General features: G+C 42.7%; 1 protein-coding gene across 2 annotated transcripts in view; it reads right to left on the bottom strand.

Moving 5' to 3' along the window:
• The window catches only part of LOC126458159 (sodium-independent sulfate anion transporter-like), a 298,589-nt gene extending 286,266 nt beyond the window's left edge, over nt 1-12,323 (bottom strand). Inside the window, exon 1 of one of the 2 annotated variants that reach the window (XM_050095024.1) lies at nt 12,230-12,323. The gene's annotated coding sequence lies outside the window, so the exon portion shown is untranslated. The remainder of the gene's footprint in view (nt 1-12,229) is intronic. The other variant, XM_050095025.1, reaches the window with a different exon arrangement.
• Nucleotides 12,324-15,697: the final 3,374 nt, after the last annotated feature.

Below are 15,697 nucleotides of genomic sequence, written 5' to 3' on the forward strand. Positions count from 1 at the left end.
TCCGGTACGACACAAATTTTCAACTCTCATCGTTGCATTGCCGCAATGCCCTGGTCGGCTGTAACTCTATATTTTCTTCCTACCTTTTCCTATCCCGTTTCCTTTCTATTCCTTTCGCTCCAGTTATTCATGTAGCTTGAGTTAGTTGTATCCAAGCTAGGGTTCGAGTAGTATTTCGGTGAAGCTTATATTTCACATTATTTTATATTTGCCCATTGGTTGTTTTGATTTGCTGGGCTTAGAGGTGTCAAGTGATGACTGATGAATTTTTCTTTGAAGCATAGGTAACCGACATCTTTTATCTGTTCTAGTAATGCCAAAACTTCATACTATGATTATTTTTCGCTCTGTCAATCTGAACGAAGGCTGAAGTAGTATGCGCACCTAACAAGAATTGGACAGGGTCATTGGTGAAGGACAGAAAATGGATTGGGAAAGCTAGGCAGGACTGCGCAGAACAAGTGATGTTAGTAATGAAAGGAGGAGGGTGGAGATCTTTGACTAGACACGCGTAGGGAAAATTAAAACAGAGTTTTCGGGTACTGATGGTAGCAATGTTGATTACCCAGGCGAATTTTATTAAATTATTGATATTGCTAATTCATAATTTTTTTAAAAATACGTAAGAAACTAATTTTCGGAAGGCCGCTGTTCATTATGTAAGTGTGAATAAGCAGTTTTAAATAAAAACATTTCTACTAATATTTAACGAGATGTATTGACTAGAACCCCTACATGTACTTAGGTGGAACATGAGTAGGTGTATGCATGTACACCACAAAACTAAAACGAGATCACTATTTCCAAAAAGAAGTCTCCAAATCTGCTTCTTCTAGTAATGAGTTAATGCCCGGTAGAAAGTGGCGTCATTAGAAGGCTAGGTCGTCCAGTTTAAGGTCGGAGAGAGAATTGAACCTGACGCTGCTGAAGAAACGATTCTAGAAGTTGCTTTGTGATACTCAGGAGCACACCGACAGGAATGCTACAACCAGTATTAAAATCCATTTCTTCTCGAATATGACTTCAGTGTGGTACCACTGGACTTTCTCCTTCGATAATGATATGTAAATATCGGCGAAAGCAGCGCCGGGCGCTGGGAATATATCGAGTAATTGCATACTCTTGGTCCGTCGAGGTGATGTAACATGCAACAACATTTAACATACTACGAAATTCTCCGCATTCGATGGTGTCTTATCACAAAAACGGTCGTATGTTCCCACACCGGTAACCAAACATAGTTGTTCATCGTTTAAACCGCGTAAACTGATGTTTTTTTTAAAAATATGAAATTAATACCTTTGTATGCAAAGTACTTTTACAGCCTTTTTACTATCCGAACGTACGGGCTACTACCGCGCTGAAATATACATTTGTTTAGCGCCATGTTACATGCCTAAGACCTTGTTACAAACGAGCCTTTTTCATTGGCAGATTGGTAGTCACAACACTCTCTGTTAGTGAAAGTTGCAAGGTTGCGTTGTACTGTACATTGCGCTGTGAATAGAATGGATATGGCGCAACTTGTGGTCGTCTAGGGTCGTGTAGGTAAAAGTGGTAAAGACTTTATATCGTTGGTCGATGCGGAGTAGCCGGTCGGAGTGGCCGTGCGGTTCTAGGCGCTACAGTCTGCAACCGAGCGACCGCTCCGATCGCAGGTTCGAATTCTGACTCGGGAATGGATGTGTGTGATGTCCTTAGGTTGTTAGGTTTAATTAGTTCTAAGTTCTAGGCGACTGATGACCTCAGAATTCAAGTCGCATAGTGCTCAGAGCCATTTTTTTGATGCGGAGTATGATACGTCAGTATAGTTACAAAAGTGGTCACTGCAGTGAGAATAGCCAAAGTACTAGTAGTAGATAATCAAAAATCTCATAATCTCATAGCTTGGCATCCTTTTGCATCGTCATTATAACATGCTGATGATGCTTGGTTTGTAGGATGCTATCATGTGGAGGAGCGTGCTACTGTTTTACACCAAACTGAGGCCGGTTTCATTTTATGAAAGTTGTAACGAAGAAAGCAGGATCGCAGCGTTGTGAGAAGGGGCCTAATGGTAAGATACAAAAGTAGTACGAAAAATAACAACCTTTCTTCACAGCTCCCGTGTAGCTGTAGCTCAATCTGCTTACTCCGTATGTTGGTAGCGTGATGATCTCATAATGAATTTTTAGTGAAAAACAGGTGGACAAAAAGCATTGCGAAAAACGTGGATCTCGGTGACCGATTTAATGAAAGGGCGTTTCGTGGTAGACATTCATTGCTGGTTGCAGAATGAATACAGTGATCAGCGCGTGCCTGGAAGTGGAGTGAAGAGGGGATAACACAATGGAAATACTCCTTTTCGTGATGAATCTTTCACTCTACAACGAGACTTAGTACGCTATTTCACGACTTCCTGGTACGGACTGGCGTTAGAACTCGGTACCTTGTCTTTCGAGGTTAACGCTCTTATCGACTCAGCTATCCAGCAAGACACGTGATTCTTTTTCATAGCTTTAGATGTAACAGTACAGGAAATTCAATGGATCTGAGATCCCGTCCGCGGTTGCTGGCGGACACTAAAGATACACAGAGGTGCACAAACAACAGTTCTCTAAAGCTAAGCCAAGAGACGAGATGAGAGTCGGGCTTGTCACGGCCAAGCGGACGACGCGTCTGTCATTCTGTGGTGACGTCAAACTCCGCAACACGTAGTCGGGTTTACGGCGCATTCAGTCCTCTACGACCTTCATCTTCCATATACACATGACTTCGTTGTACTGCGTCGGAACAAAGTTTACTTTAACATAACGTTTACTGCCAATAAATTAGCGACACGTAACCTTCTACGTACAGTTTTTTCTGAATTTTAATTTCATCTCTAGGCGTGTATTCCCGTAGGCAGGCTGTCAGCGTCTTATAGCACTGGGAGTAGATAGAAATAACTGGACAATACGGCTATCTCAGTCTTTTATTTGATATAGAGTGGAATCAAATATTTCTGTAATGTAATATCAGAGTTACTTCATTGAAATCTTTTAAAAGTATCGTACAGTATATAAATTAGACGATGAAGACTATTACAAAATTCACAATAACATCACTTCAACTCAACGCTTGGAATTAACAAGGGAACATTTTTGTTTATAGCAACAAGAATGGTTTTGCACAACAATAAGGGGTGAGAAAATGCTTTCAAGACTTTCCAGAAGGTTCTAAATTGCTCTTTTTGGCTAAAATTGGTATTAAAAGTGGTCAAGATAGTTAGCAATTAGACCACCGACGCCGAAAACTGTGGATTCGGCACTAATATTTATCGTTTTTGTTTAATTTTACTTGTCGTTCACCTTTCCACCCCTAGAGCCATCCCTACATCCAGGAGTGAAATGTCAACAATAGTGCCATCAGTCAGCCATTCGAGCACGAAAACTATTAATTCGAAAATTCGGCACTAACATCACTCGTTCTCTATTACTTTCATATGTGATCACCCCGCTCTCCGAACTTCACCATTACGACACCTAGGAGTGTCTCACATCAACGGTCAGTCATTCAGGTTAGTGCATCAAATTTCGATGATATTGCTCCACGCGATCCTCATTACTCGCCAACGCTCCATCAGTAGGAAAGCTAGGGAGTCTTACCCCAGGAATAGCTTTTTACAGATAGCAAATCACGAGGAAGGGGGATACTGTGGCACTGAGCACTGATGATGTGCATTCGAAGTGCTGAAACTGTAGATACTGCGATACTGAACGACGCAATAGATAATTATCATGAGAAGGGATTGGCACGTCTAGAAGCAAGTCACCTGAATTGGACAAACAAATATAGAGACAAAGAAGATAAAGCGAAGGAATTTTGGGTAACCGAAGAAATATTTTAACCAATCGATGACAGAAGGAAATATACAATTTTTTAGTAATACAACAGTATGTCATCATCGAAATCAACAGGAACTGCGATGAAGCTAAAGCGAAATGGCTGTAGAAAAGGTCTGAAGAAATTAAAAGGGAAAAGGTCCTCTGTAGGATTCGGTATATAGACAAGTCAAAATAACTTTTGGAGAGTTAGCAAAAATATCAGTGTTAAGGGTAAAGAAGCAGTTCCTCTGTTAGAAGCAGAGAAGAGAACGAATGGCTGGAAACAGTATAGCCAGGGACTCCAAGGGGTGGGGGGGGGGGGGGGGGGGGACTGGCTGCTGGCATGGTAGCAAATGAAATAACTTTCGATCTGAAAGACAAAGACGATCCATCATTAGCATGAATTTCGAGAAGGCTTTCAAAGACTTGCGGTCATAGGAGGCGGAAGGAGATAACATTTCTACGGAATTTATAAAAACATTGGGGCAAACAATTATTCAAGCTTGTACATAGAATCTATGAGACCAGACACAAGCCATCGAACTTTGAGAATGCAATCCACATGATCTGATGATATCAAGGGCACATAAATGTGAGATTTATAGCACAGTCGAGTTGACAGTTCATGCTTCCAGGTTGCTGACCAGAACAATGTACAATAAGATGAAAAAGAGGACTTTCGAAATAAATAGGAAAATAAATATACCTCGTCAGTCCAAAATGTTTCGAGACTGGCATAGTAAAAAATAGAGAAAATAAAAGGTAATAGTTTTAGTGCTTCAGGTTTCTACATAACGTTGATACAACCAAATGAACTTACTTACTTACTTGCTTACTTATACTGGCCACACAAACCGCAGCCGGTCCTTGGCCTCACTCACTCCAGCCTTCCACACTTTCCTGTCATCTGCATCTTCATCTCCCAGACCCAGTATCGGCATGTCTCCCATGGTATTATCCTTCCATATCATTCTCTGTCGTCCTGATACATTTGCTGTCTTTCATCTCGGAGAACAAGATGGTTCAAATGACTCTAAGCACTATGGGACTTAACATCTGAGGCCATCAGTACGCTAGATTTATAACTACTTAAACCTAAGTAACGTAAGGACATCACACACACCCATGGCCGAGGCAGGATTCGAACCTGCCACCGTAGCCGCAGCGCGGTTTCGGGCTGAAGCGCCTAGAACCGCTCGGCCGCAGCGGCCGACCTGTAGTACTGCACTGGCACGAGGGACTAACACTGTTTTACACGGTACAGTCAAATAATGTGACTACCAACTACGTTAAGACGTCATCGTTCAATGAATATACGCAGACGGCAAGTAGCAGCACTAGCATTGGGAGTTTGAGGCGTGTATCAAGCGTGACGGGGAGGGGGCACGGGTGGACGTGGAAAAGAACTTCAGTCGTTGTCGTAATGTGGAAACGGAGAGATTTATCTGACGTCCAGAAGGACATGATTGTTCGCTTTCGGGCTAAAACTGGGAGCATTTCCGAAACGGCTAAGTTGCAAACCGTTCGGGTGCTGCCGTTCTTCAAGTATACCGTGCTAAACAAAATGGTGCTATGAAACTTCCTGGCAGACTAAAACTGTGTGCCGGACCGAGACTCGAACTCGGGACCTTTGCCTTTCGCGAGAAAGTGTTCTACCGACTGAGCTACCCAAGCACGAATCACGCCCCGTCCTCACAGCTTTAATTCCGCCAGTACCTCGTCTCCTACCTTCCAAACTTCACAGAAGCACTCCTGCGAACCATGCAGAACTAGCACTCCTGGAGGAAAGGATATTGCGGAGACATGGCTTAGCCACAGCCTGGCGGATGTTTCTAGAATGAATTCTAAAATGGTGCTATCCAAAACCTACGCCGAGGCAACTGTGGTACACCATGGGCCATAGGTGAGAACGGTAAACGATGGCTGTGTAGATGCGTACGGGCAAATAGAAGTGCAACTGTTGAGCAGCTGACCACCCAGATGACCAATATCGTCTCCTCAACGACCATTCAGCGAATGATGCTGCTTATGGGCTCCACAGCAGGCGCCTGTTTCGTGCACCCATGCTGACTGCTGTTCATCGGTAACGAAGGCTGGAATTTCGATGCAAACACCGCAACCGCATGTCCACTGTGTGGCGACAGGTGGCCTTTTCAAATGGATCATGTTTTATGCTGCATCGGACAAATGGCCGTTGGCCCTGCAACAATCGTCGTAAGGGACCAGGCAGGAGGAGGGAGCGTTCTGGTCTGGGTAATTTTTCGTGGGGTTCCCTTGGTGATCTCGTCACTCCAGAAGGCACAGTGGGTCAACTCAAGTACGTATCTATCCTTGGGGATCATGTCCATCCCTACATGCATTTTGTTTCTTCCTCTGCACGATGATATCTACTAGCAGGACAATGCAGCGTGTCACACAGCTCGTAGAGTACGTCCGTGGTTCAGAGATCACCAGGTTGAGTTTACCGTACTCTTCTGGCCACCAAACTCCTCGGATTTAGACGCAATCAGCTGGACCACCTCCATCGGGCTGTTCGCGCCATTGATCCTCAGCCGAGAAACCTACCACAGCCTGGCTATGGCAATGGAGTCGGCGTAGTTCCACTTCCCTGTTGGTATCTTGCGGAACCTCACCGACTGTCAAAAAAATGGTTCAAATGGCTCTGAGCACTATGGGACTTAACTTCTAAGGTCGTCAGTCCCCTAGAACTTATAACTACTTAAACCTAACTAACCTAAGGACATCACACACATCCATGCCCGAGGCAGGATTCGAACCTGCGACCGTAGCAGTCGCTCGGTTCCAGACTGAAGCGCCTAGAACCGCTCGGCCACCCTGGCCGGCCATTGACTGTCTTCCTGCATGTCCGCCCTGCAAGAGGTGGTTATTCAAGCTTTTGACAAGTGGGCACATCAGTGTTTCTGGACCGTGTATATGTTAGTTTTTGCTGGTTTCTGATCATGTGTTTGTACTATTTGAAATGACGCCTACTCGATATCCCGCAGAAACCCAATACGCATATAGCGGAGGTTCACGATTTGGAAACTCCAAGCATATAGCACTAATAAGTCGCTTAACAGATCTTTTTCTACATTTATATCCAATGCAAACCACTGTGAAGTGCGTCACATGCTACTGTTCCATACCACCCTAGTCGCACTTCGAGCGCAGGAGAAAGACTGCCTAAATGGCTCTGTTCACGGTGTGATTTAATCATGCGTTTGCGGTCCTTGCGGTAAAGAAAAGCTGAAACGTCCCCTTAGAGAAATTTATGAATTACTGTGCTGATAAACCCCTTACGTTATTTGATTTTCAAACAGCTGAGCAGAACTGAACGTACTCAGACATTTCGCTCTTTACCTACTCTGATCAACACTAAACTGACACACAATATTTTTAGCGCAACGCAATCTGACTTTCAAAAATCCCTACAACAGAATGGCCCTGACTAACAATAACCTATACCTTTCATGAATCACGTATCTCACAAAAATCTTCGTTACTCGAACTACTGCAATACAGCGAGCTCCACTACTACCAGCTAAATAAAAGATTCTAACTACTGAAGGCACTAACTACTAATAGGCATATAGTCAGCAAATGAAAGATTTTGATAGAGATCAAACAATGTATTTACCTTAATAATGTTCCAAAGTCATTATATATATATATATATATATATATATATATATATATATATATATATATATATATATATATATAAGTTCATGATATCCAATATTACAAATTTACTCTTTCTGACGTACACACGTCCAGATCGTCCGCTCTCAAAATTCTACCATTTCTCTCCCCACATCCACCACTGCTGGCGGCTCACCTCCAACTGCGCAACGCTACGCGCTGTTCACATCCAACTGTCCAACACTAGAATATTCCAACAATGCAAACCAGCCACAGGCTGCACACAGCACAGTCATTGATTTTCATACAGAGCGCTACGTGACGTTACCAACATAGAAACCTAAACAGCCTACTTACAAAGTGTGTGTGCGAAGGTGAGAGGGGGGGGGGGGCAGTATATATCTAAATTGATTCTTGAAAAATTGTAGATAGGACAGTTGGCGTGTACTTTCAAGCGTCTGCCAGTTCAAATTCTTTTCAGGATTACCGTCACACTCGTGGGTCAAACTAACCTGTGAGCATTCCTGCTGGTAATCTTAATACACGTCCAGTATCAACTGTTGGCCCTGTTTGGTGTAGCTCCCACACTGCCTAACAAAAAAAGTGAAACACCCAAGAGGATTGGGGGAAGCCAAATGAAACTTTGCGGGTTGAGAGGGTGTCTGATGTTCCTTCGATGATTACGAGATCGTGTCAATTTTACAAAGCCCTTAGCAATAAGATCCCACTGTTCAGTACGACGTTGCAGCCCCTTTTGCGTGGGTGCATGCAGTGATTAGGTTGGAAGATTGTCAAGAAGCACGTTGTATCCTCTCCTGACCCACAACTGTTACAACTGGTTCTTGATAAACTGGATACTGACGCTGGGACGAACTTGATGTCTGAGTTGGTCCCGCCCAAGTCCTATGGGGAACAGATCTGGGAATCTCGTTCGCCGCAGGAGTGCCTCAAGATCACGCAGACAGTTCACACAGACAAGTGCTAAGCGCGGACCAGCATTGCCCTACTAAAAAATGGCATCACGCTACAGTATCAACAGAGATAATACATGAGAACGCAGGAGATGCGTGACTCACTGTTGGACCGTCAGATTTCCTCAATCACTAGCAGCCATATCCGATGGTTCTCCATAACAGGACGCCAGGAGTAACACCACGGTGCCTCCAAAACATCGCAAGATTGGGAACCTGGGGTTGTGTACAGCCACGAGTCATCGTTGTACATAATGCATAGCCATTCGTCAGCAGTCCATCGTTTCTGATGGCGGCGCCACTACAAAAGCAGCCGTCTGTGTTGTTTTGTTAACGGCAGCCTGTGCGTGGGACGCTGATTTCTTAACCCGACTGCTGCTAGTCTCCGATCAATGGTGCGGTTTGACATAGAATGTTGCACGGACTCCATTTCTTGTTCTCTCATCGCAAGAGCAGATGTGAATGGGTTACTATGTGCTTGGTGCACAATACGGCGATCATCCGTTGCAGTCGGCCGGAACTTTGACGAGTATTCCTACCCTCACGTTCCCATTCAGTACAAAATCGGGCCACTGACACATCCGAATGCCCTACAAATCTAGACAATGCACGATCCGACCATCCAGCCAAATAGAGAGCCACAATTAGGCTCTACCCAAACTCTATTAGCTGCTCATAATGCTGTCTCATAAGATTACGCGGGATCTCCGTGCCCTGCAGTGGTCACTCAACATCTGAGACAATGTACATCCCTTATATATCCTACCAGGCCACGTACAAAACTAAACACGATCAACTCTTATGCACTCTGGTCGCGGTTCTACCTGTCACAGGGAACTGCAGCTCTAATCATTTATCTACACGCTAATGGTGTTTACGTATACGAAGCTACAAGGACATCTGATCATGTCTTCTGGGTGCTTTACTTCTTTCATCAGGCAGTGTATATACCTTGTAAGCAATCTCGACTGGAGACTGGCTGCATATTCCCAAGCCCAGGAGCACGACACCTTCCATAGTACTATTTACACATATTTAATAGCAGAAATTCTTTTTTATACTAGTGATGCGGTACTTTAAAGATGTGCCAGTTTTGAGAAACTGCACCATCTGCAACACATGCAAATGAACCGCACTGGCTCGGAAGTTTAACATTGCTACCGGTTGACCTTGAACATAAAGTCATGTACCAAGGCGAAGGTTACAGAAGATTTCCGCGCACTTTGTTGTTGTTAAGTTAGTTGAACACAGAACGAGGCTTTTTCGCTAAGAATTTGTGCCTGGCTTGCTGCGTATCATAGGTGGTTTGAAATGTACAGATAATAATCTTAATATATTCCATCTAATAAGAGAATCACGTCATGATGTGCGTTTCAGTATTGACGAAAGGGATCATCTGCATTATTCTGCGTACCAAACTGGTCGTCCTATTTGCATATCACTTTTTAATGTTACATTTATGCCAGAAACTCGTTTGTATTATTGGGTACACTGCTGTGGAATCACTCATTGTACTCAACTGAGCTGGGAATGAGATCTGCATGTGTTCCCCGTTTTGACTGATCGCTGCTTTCTCCATAATAACAACCGAACGCTTACTAAATTCGGAGCGAAACAGTTGGAGTAAAAATATCGATCATTGTTGATGTTTTCATGTTTCTTAGGTGACATATTGTCGCTGAGAAATAATTTACCTATGTGATTCAAAGACCGTGGAAGGAAATAAAAACTGAGAACAGTTAACTGCTAGAATAAGATCACAGACTAATTTTGTTGATATCTACCTCCGTAACTGGAAAACACGAAGAGCTATAAAATTTGCTGCTAAATATAAAATAATAGAAGATAGTTATCATTTTATTTTAAGAACGTCATTATTTACCGCCAACAGCTGCTGGTAAAATTTCTTTATTGTGCAATCAGTTTCGATCCAAGGATCATCATCAGGTTTGACATCCCCGACTAATGCGAAAATCGGACAAATAAAAGAAAAATAGATATTCTGTCGTAGTCCAGGACTGTATGTGAAACAATAATTACGTACTGAAGAAATAAGACGCCGAAACCGACAAGGATTACATTTTATTTTGAAGAATAAAATTATTTCCACGATGATATTTCATGAAAGTGTTGAAACAAATGACAGAAAAGGAGAAAGGAGATTTTTTTACGATGAGTCAAAAGGTGGACAGATTAAAAACTTCTGATTTTCTATAAAAACCCATGTATACTGTAAAATTAATTTCGGGACGACAGTACATTTCAGGCCAGACTGACTACACGCCATCTCTGAAAATTAATTACCACAATCCAAGAGTGTTGAGAAGATTAACCACACAGACAGAACGGCTGATACGGTACGGCTACGGTGTGTTTCGTGACAGTGTCCTCGGGTGAAAAGTGCTCTGTTGGCTTGCCGCCTAAGATTCATTTAAGATTACAAGCTCTCACCAATAGCCTCTATGGTTGTTTTCAGGGGTTACGTCTCACTTAGCCTCTGACAATGACAACAGAGGTTGTTGTTGAAAGCTTGGTGTTTTATACGAACTGGACGTGGCAAATCAACCGAGAACTCTTTATCGCAGTGTAGCGGTAATAGCTTTACTCCAACAAAATGAAACCGAAAATAACTGCTTCGTTTAATTGTTTAAATCATTTGTTTTTATCTCTTTGCTTCGCCTTCACATTTGTGAAACTGAAGGCGCACAAAATAATTGGTACTCACTTTGAGACTGACAGTTTAAAGTTAATCTGTATAGTGGTGAACACAATGAAGCAATTACTCGAGAAAGTCACTTATATCGCTACGTGTTTCGTTGGTTTACATCATCATCTTCAGGTGTAGTTACATTCTTGCTGTTAGTGTGGGGCACAGACGTCTTTCAAAAGCAGCAGATCACGCGAAAAAACTGGTTGTGTTTCGTATTATGAGGTAAGGTGGCACCAAACTGAGGCTTCATAATGCTACTTTTTGTCGGTACTGTATAGCAAAGAAAGACTGCAACACGTCAAGTGCAGTGAAGAGCACACACGACTAGTAGCCGTATGCAGCCTCTACTTGGTTTACCTCAAGAGACGAAAGCTAACCCTGTTTTCACTTGATTCTCTGCTTTGGAAAGAAATCTGTGGTGCGCTCTAATACCAAGAATGTGAACACTTAGACTTGCACCTGAAGATGAGCGTGTGAACCATCGAAACGCCTAAGATATGATAAATAAATGATTGACGCAAAGAGCCATTTTATTTGTATGCCGCAGTCCTCATGAAGCGGTTCTTTAAGTAAAGTTCTAATTAACTCTAAGATTGGTTTGAACGCCACAACTCTTTACTGGGCATGGTCCTATTAGAGGTTGTATACCTCTGAACTGACTCACCTAATCAATTATAGGTGGGCCTACAGTTTAACGTAGATTGCTAACCACGGTGCTACTCGGCATTTTTCACATTAACAAACGTTGCCAGAGGTGAAAGAATTAATTATATGTGAAACAGCGAAACTGTAAAGCCGGTTTCAAAGCCAACGTAAAAAGTTTTCATCACATGAGTTTTATAGTTCAAGTATGACTCCCAAGTTGTTCTCGCAGACCCTTCAATTAAAACGGAACTCACCGTGCAGGGCGCAGCTGAAAGAGTAACAGCAATATGGGAAAAGCAACAAAGTCTGCAGGAAACCGCCGGAATTACGAAGATGACTCCAGTAGTCGTGGGAGAATGCTTTTCTGCCTTTCGCGTGTAGCGGCAACGCCGTGCGACAGTAGCTGGTGCACCCACCTGTTGGCTGGCTCGCGCCCCGGGTGCGGATAGCCTCGTGTTCGACGACGGCGAGGCTGCTGAGCCACTGGAAGCTGCCGGTCCGTTCGACGGCTGGCGGGGCACTGGCGGTGCGCAGCTCTGCACGTCGCCCCGCAGGGCTGCCAACTCCGCTGCCGCCTGCCAGCGCTCCGCCGGCACTGCCTGGGAATCCCCCTCCCAGCGAATTTTTCTTCCGAAATGCGAGCTTCCTGGAAGCGATAACGCACGAAGAATGCGTTAATTAGCATGCAAATATTTAAAAAAAGCAACTGGTACGAATCACAGTCTCCTCCAAACAAAACCTATTCTCAAAAAGCATCCTCATGGTTCTTAGAAGAGCAACTTATAGAAAGCACTTCTTCGTAGGCATTGCCAGTATCTCCCAAATAATGGACGGATGCGAAGAGGTAGATCCTGTCTTGCTAGATTTTCAAAAGATGTTCGACTTCGTACCGCACAGAAAAATTCTTATACATTACACCTGTGTGTCACACCAGGAATGAGTCTTCCACAAAGTGAATTCTGGAAACAACACTTGTGCTGTAGCTAACACATTCTCCACTCTACAATCATTGTCAAAAAATCTACTACAGTAGACATTCATGAGAGATTCTGCGGAGTATTGGAAAAGCGAGAATGGTGTACTGACTGCCTCAAAGCTTGATACTTATTCAGGTGGGTCAGCTAATAAGAGCGTTCGTTGGTTGGTTGGTTTGGGGAAGGAGACCAGACAGCGTGGTCATCGGTCTCATCGGATTAGGGAAGGACGGGGAAGGAAGTCGGCCGTGCCCTTTCAGAGGAACCATCCCGGCATTTGCCTGGAGCGATTTAGGGAAATCACGGAAAACCTAAATCAGGATGGCCGGACGCGGGATTGAACCGTCGTCCTCCCGAATGCGAGTCCAGTGTCTAACCACTGCGAAGAGCGTTCGTCACGTCCAAGTTACGGCGGGGGTGTGGCACAAATTTTTATTTCAACTTTCAATCCGCTACAGAATACAGCGTTTTTACTGCATCACATTGTCGGGTTAGGCTTATATCGATATCTGTGAGGAAACGCTATGGTTCCCAGTATACAGCGCATTTCAAATTCTTCATTAAAAGTTTTTATTTACTGGACATTAATATCGCTCAGTAGCACCAAGGGAATCCAGAATGAACTACGTAAAAATTACGCTTGGCGTAAGACACAGTAGCTGAAATTAAGCGATAACAAGTACCATAGACAAAGAGGTCCTAATAGTATTCAGATACTACTGGGAGCAAGGTGGTGCAATGTTTAAGAAAATTAATTGTGTTGCGGAGGGTCAGGGTTTAATTAAACATCTGTTGGACTGTGCCCATCTACGTTTGTTTCGTCTTTATGCCGGTATGATACCTTTGGAAAGGCGGTACTCTTTTTCTGCCGCTTTTTTATCCAGTTCCAGCTTCTGCTTTTTGTCAGATGATATACTTGTAAATCGAATGCTAAAACCTGATTCTCTTATAATAATTTATTATGTCCAATATAGCTTACAAATTACAATGTTCTCATTACAGGTTTCGGCACTTGTCTGCCATCTTCAGATGTAACTCATCAGCTAAGAACTTCGTCAAGATACATAATTCCAGTTAAACTTTCTGAACATCAGGAAGTCTTATAAATACGTCTTTTATTTATTTAATCTGATTTATTTATTTAATCTGATTTGATTAGTGCCCTCTTACAATGGACCAGGGTCTCAAATGTAAAGTATTTTTTTAAATCATAGTTACCTAAGAAATAACAACTGTAATGTGACAAATGGTGTAACATGATTTGCGTGTCTTTAGTGACAATATGAGTATATAATACTGACTATCAACTAATGAAGTTAATACTGGCACTACTTCTACTACTACTACTGCTGCTGCTGCTGCTGCTGCTGCTGCTTCTACTACTTACTACTACTACTTCTGCTGCCACTAATAATAATAATACTAATAACAATAATGATAGTGGAAGATATGAAACGAATTTGTAGGTGTTCAAATTAGATCTCTTCTAATGTAGTGAGTTCAGGGGAAAGGAAATTTAAGGAGACTGCAAGAGCTAACAATACTGAGAGATGAAGAAGATTATCGAGAATGCACAAGATTCAGGCCTGCAATGAAATATATATATATATATATATATATATATATATATATATATATATATATATATATATATATATACTTCATTGTAGGCCTGGTCTTCAGTCTTTAGACTAGATTGATGGAGCTCTTCAAGCTACTCTATCCTGTGCAAGCCTCTTCGTCTCCGAATAACTACTGCAACCTACATCCTTCTGAATCTGCTTAGAGTATTCATCTCTTGGTCTCCCTCTACGATTTTTACCCTCCACGCTTCCATCCTGTACTAAACTGGTGATTCCTTGATGCCTCAGAGCGTGTCCTTTCCAACGATCCCTTCTTCTAGTCAAGTTGTGCCACAAATTTCTCTTTTATTCAGTACCTCCTCATTAGTTATGTGCTCTACCCATCTGATCTTCCGCATTCTTGTGTAGCTCCACATTTTGAAAGCTTCAGTTCGCTTCTTGTCCAAACTGTTTATCGTCCATGTTTCACTTCCAGACGTGGCTAAACTCAGTACAAATACTTTCAGAAAAGGTTTCCTGACACTTAAATCTACACTCGATGTTAACAAATTTCTCTTCCTCAGAAACACTATCCTTGCAATCGCAAGTCTGCGTGTCATATCCTCTCTACTTTGACCATCATCAGTTATTTTGCTGCTCAAATAGCAAAACTCATCTACTACTTTAAATGTCTCATTTTCTAATCTAGTTCTCTATATGTCTCTAGTTCGACTATATTCCATTATCTTTGTTTTGCTTTTGTTGATATTCATCTTATACCCTCCTTCCAAGACACTGCCCATTCCGTTCAACTGCTCTTCCAAGTCCTTTGCTGTTTCTGACAGAACTACAATGTCATCGGCAAACCACAAGGTTTTTATTTCTTCTCCCTGGACTTTAATTCCTACTCCAAATTTGTCTTTTGTTTCCTCTACTGCTTGCTCAGTGTACAGATTAAATAACATAGGGGATAGGCTACAACCCTGTCTCACTCCCTTCTCAACCACTGCTTCCCTTTAGTGCCCATCGACACAACTGCCATCTGATTTCTGTACAAATTGTAAATAGTCTTCCGCTTCTTGTATTTCACCCCTGCTACCTTCACGATTTGAAAGACGGTATCCCTGTCAACATTCTGATGAAAATTAGTGAAGCATCCAGAAGGGAAGGAGCATGCGAAATGAAACTTAACGGATTGAGAAAGTATGTGGTGCTATTGCGATGATTACAAAATCGAGTCAAATTTACCAAGAATTGGGCAGTATGGGTCCATTTAGCAGTACAGAATTGCACTCGCTCTGGCTTGGATGCATGCACTGATTCGCTTTTGAATGGTGTCATAGATGTC

This window comes from Schistocerca serialis, chromosome 2 (assembly GCF_023864345.2).
Source record: "Schistocerca serialis cubense isolate TAMUIC-IGC-003099 chromosome 2, iqSchSeri2.2, whole genome shotgun sequence".
NCBI lineage: Eukaryota > Metazoa > Arthropoda > Insecta > Orthoptera > Acrididae > Schistocerca > Schistocerca serialis.